This window comes from Lolium rigidum, chromosome 6 (genome assembly GCF_022539505.1).
Source record: "Lolium rigidum isolate FL_2022 chromosome 6, APGP_CSIRO_Lrig_0.1, whole genome shotgun sequence".
Classification (NCBI taxonomy): Eukaryota; Viridiplantae; Streptophyta; class Magnoliopsida; order Poales; family Poaceae; genus Lolium; species Lolium rigidum.
The window spans coordinates 251648803-251653845 of NC_061513.1; positions in this window are offsets into that span (position 1 = coordinate 251648803).

The window sequence follows — 5043 nt, forward strand, 5'->3', positions numbered from 1 at the left end:
TCGAAAGAATGAAAAACCAAAGCACATAGCCTTCTTATGTCATATAGTAAGCATTCAAATTGATAAACATGGTCTAGACATATTCAAACCAGAAAAATCATGTATCTACCCCTAACCCTAAACTCTGTCTTATGAAGTCAAGCATGAACGAAGTACGGTGGTTTTGGGTTTCAAACATGGTAAATTCAAGAACCTCCCAAAAGCTTCATTTTAGAGTTACTAAGAGAAAGATCCAGACTTAATTACCTTATCATTTTCACATGTTAAACTTGTTTAAATCTTGCTCAACAAACCTAGGATTTTACCAAGATTCTCAAATGGGCATAAAAATCAAAAAATGAAATACCAATGCACATAGTCCTCTTATGTCATATAGTAAGCATTCAAGTTGATAAACAAGGTCTAGACATATTCAAACAAGACAAATCATGTATCTACCCCCTATCGACCCTAAACTTCGTCTTATGAAGTCAAGCATGAAGAGAAGTGGTTTTGGGTTTCAAACATGGAAATTTCAAAAACCTCCCAAAATTCAGCTTCATTTTAGAGCGACTAAGAAGGATCGATGCTTACCTTTTCATTTCCATGTTTTAAACTTATTTAAATCTTGGTCAAACCTAGGATTTGACCAAGATTCAAATGGGCATAAAAATTCGGACAAAAAATCTAAAGAATGAAAAACCAAAGCACATAGCCTTCTTAATTATGTCATATAGTAAACACTCAAGTTGATAAACAAGGTCTAGACATATTCAAACCAGAAAAATCATGTGTATATCTACCCCTAACCCTAAACTCTGTCTTATGAAGTCAATCATGAAGAGAATTGGTTTTGGGTTTCAAACATGGAAATTTCAAGTACGTCCCAAAAGCTTCATATATTTTAGAGTGACTAATTAAGAAGGATCTTGGCTTACGTTTTCATTTTCATGCTTGAAACTTGTTTAAATCTTGGTTGAACCTAGGATTTGACCAGAATCAAATGTGCATAAAATTCTTAAAAAAATAGAAAAATGAAAAACAAAAGCACATGGTCTTCTTATGTCATATAGTAAGCATTCAAGTTGATAAACAAGGTTTAGACATATTCAAACCAGACAAATCATGTATCTACCCCCTAACCCTAAACTCGGTCTTATGAAGTCTAGCATGAGGAGAAGTCGTTTTGGGTTTCAAACGTTTAAGCCAAAAGCCCCATTTCAAATATTTCAAACTTATTCAAATTTGGTTCAAATTTGAAAGACACACAAGTTATAGCACACATAGTGCATACATTCTCACACATACCGCACTAGATGCTAACCCGGCCTATAGTTTGAGGCCATTGGATGAGGTCGAAAAAATCTTGGATTAGAAATGGGGTTGTTCGAACCCCGTAGTTGGATTTTTTGAACCTTGATCTGTAGTACTCGGCAAAACCCTAGTTTAACCTATTTAATTATAGATTCGTAGGTCGATTTTTCTACCTTTTTATTATTACTATGCAGCACATGTGTGTTTGCCCGTCGAGTGAAACTCGGAGGAAGAGGGATCACTCGGAAGGAGAGAAGAAGGGAGAGAATTATGGTGTCTCCCCTTTTCGGGTGATGATGTTGACTTTTGTGCAGGGTTTGTCAGTGAGCAGGAGGTGCGAGCGAGCGAGCGAGCGAGTCGAGCGAGGCCGAGAATGAGAGAGATTTGTTTTTTTTTGTGAGAGGGACAACCGAAGGATCCAGAAGGACCCACGGACTTCCAATACGCATCCCGATGCGTCTTCTCTTGACAAAGAAAATGGCTGGGAGTTTGCGTACCTATTGCACGTGACTTGTGCTCACCGAAGTGTGGGACCTCACGCATGGGCACCACACGTAAGTGACAGACCTGTTGGTGTAAAAACTCGGTTGATTATTATAGTGCATTAGAACAAAGTTTCCTATGGATTCAAGGGTAGGAAATCCAAGTTAACTCATTTACATGACATTATTTTTTCCATGAAGCAAAGTTAACGCACCTATCAATTGGTACATTTTGGAGTGACTAAGAAGGATCCAGGCTTACTTATTCGTTTTCACGTGTAAAACTTGTCTAAATCTTGGTCAAACAAAATTGGCGGAAAATTCAAAAAAAAAACAGAAAAATGAAAAACCAAAGCACATAGTCTTCTTATGTCATATAGTAAGCATTAAAGTTGATAAACAAGGTCTAGACATATTCAAACCATACAAATCATGTATCTACCCGCTAACCCCTAAACTATGTCTTAAGAAGTCAAGCATGAAGAGAAGTGGTTTTGGGTTTCAAACATGGAAATTTCAAAAACCTCCCAAAACTTCATTTTAGGGTGACTAAGAAGGATACAGGCTTCCCTTTTCATTTTCATGTTCTATACTTGTTTAAATCTTGGTCAAACCTAGGATTTGACCAAGATTCAAATGGGCACAAAAAAAATAAAAAAAAGCACATAGTGTTCTTATGTCATATCGTAAGCATTCAAGTTGATAAACAAGGTCTAGATATATCCAAACCAGACAAATCATGTATCTACCCCCTATCGACCCTAAACTTCGTCTTATGAAGTCAAGCATGAAGAGAAGTGGTTTTGGGTTTCAAACATGGAAATTTCAAAAACCTCCCAAAATTCAGCTTCATTTTAGAGCGACTAAGAAGGATCGATGCTTACCTTTTCATTTCCATGTTTTAAACTTATTTAAATCTTGGTCAAACCTAGGATTTGACCAAGATTCAAATGGGCATAAAAATTCGGACAAAAAATCTAAAGAATGAAAAACCAAAGCACATAGCCTTCTTAATTATGTCATATAGTAAACACTCAAGTTGATAAACAAGGTCTAGACATATTCAAACCAGAAAAATTATGTGTATATCTACCCCTAACCCTAAACTCTGTCTTATGAAGTCAATCTAGGATTTGACCAAGATTCAAATGGGCATAAAATAAAAAAACAGAAAAATGAAAAACCAAAGCGCACATAGTCTTCTTATATGTCATATAGTAAGCATTAAAGTTGATAAACAAGGTCTGGACATATTCAAACTAGCTAGACAAATCATGTATCTACCCCTAACCCCTAAACTCTGTCTTATGACGAAGTCAAGCATGAAGATAAGTGGTTTTGGGTTTCAAACATGGAAATTTCAAAAACCTCCCAAAAACTTCATTTTAGGGTGACTAAGAAGGATACAGGCTTCCCTTTTCATTTTCATGTTCTATACTTGTTTAAATCTTGGTCAAACCTAGGATTTGACCAAGATTCAAATGTGCATCAAAATTCCAAAAAAAATCAGAAAAATGAAAAACCAAAGCACATAGTTTTCTTATGTCACATACATATATATAGTAAGCATTCAAAAGTTGATAAACAAGGTCTAGCTAGACATATTCAAATAAGACAAATCATGTATCTACCCCTCTAAAACCATAAACTCTGTCTTATGAAGTCAAGCATGAAGAGAAGTGGTTTTTGGTTTCAAACATGGAAATTTCAAAAACCTCCCAAAATTAAAGCTTCATTTTAGAGTGACTAGTTAAGAAGGATCCAGGCTTACCTTTTCATTTTCATGTTTTAAACTTGTTTAAATCTTGGTCAAACCTAGGATTTGACCAATATTCAAATGGGCATAAAATAAAAAAATAAATAAAATAAAAAACCAAAGCACATAGTCTTCTTATGTCATATAGTAAGCATTCAAAAGTTCATAAACAAGGTCTAGACATATTCAAACCAGACAAATCATGTTCCCCCTAACCCTAAACTTTGTCTTAATTATATATGAAGTCAAGCATGAAGCAGAGAAGTGTGGTTTTGGGTTTCAAACATGGAAATTTCAAAAACCTCCCAAAAAGCTTCATTTTAATTAGACTGGCTGGTTAATTAAGAAGGATCCATGATTAATTACCTTTTCATTGTCATGTTTTAAACTTGTTTAAATCTTGGTCGAACCTAGGATTTGACCAAGATTCAAATGGGCATAAAAATTCAGAAAAAATCGAAAGAATGAAAAACCAAAGCACATAGCCTTGTTATGTCATATAGTAAGCATTCAAATTGATAAACATGGTCTAGACATATTCAAACCAGAAAAATCATGTATCTACCCCTAACCCTAAACTCTGTCTTATGAAGTCAAGCATGAACGAAGTACGGTGGTTTTGGGTTTCAAACATGGCAAATTCAAGAACCTCCCAAAAGCTTCATTTTAGAGTTACTAAGAGAAAGATCCAGACTTAATTACCTTATCATTTTCACATGTTAAACTTGTTTAAATCTTGCTCAACAAACCTAGGATTTTACCAAGATTCTCAAATGGGCATAAAAATCAAAAAATGAAATACCAATGCACATAGTCCTCTTATGTCATATAGTAAGCATTCAAGTTGATAAACAAGGTCTAGACATATTCAAACAAGACAAATCATGTATCTACCCCCTATCGACCCTAAACTTCGTCTTATGAAGTCAAGCATGAAGAGAAGTGGTTTTGGGTTTCAAACATGGAAATTTCAAAAACCTCCCAAAATTCAGCTTCATTTTAGAGCGACTAAGAAGGATCGATGCTTACCTTTTCATTTCCATGTTTTAAACTTATTTAAATCTTGGTCAAACCTAGGATTTGACCAAGATTCAAATGGGCATAAAAATTCAGACAAAAAATCTAAAGAATGAAAAACCAAAGCACATAGCCTTCTTAATTATGTCATATAGTAAACACTCAAGTTGATAAACAAGGTCTAGACATATTCAAACCAGAAAAATCATGTGTATATCTACCCCTAACCCTAAACTCTGTCTTATGAAGTCAATCATGAAGAGAATTGGTTTTGGGTTTCAAACATGGAAATTTCAAGTACGTCCCAAAAGCTTCATATATTTTAGAGTGACTAATTAAGAAGGATCTTGGCTTACGTTTTCATTTTCATGCTTGAAACTTGTTTAAATCTTGGTTGAACCTAGGATTTGACCAGAATCAAATGTGCATAAAATTCTTAAAAAAATAGAAAAATGAAAAACAAAAGCACATGGTCTTCTTATGTCATATAGTAAG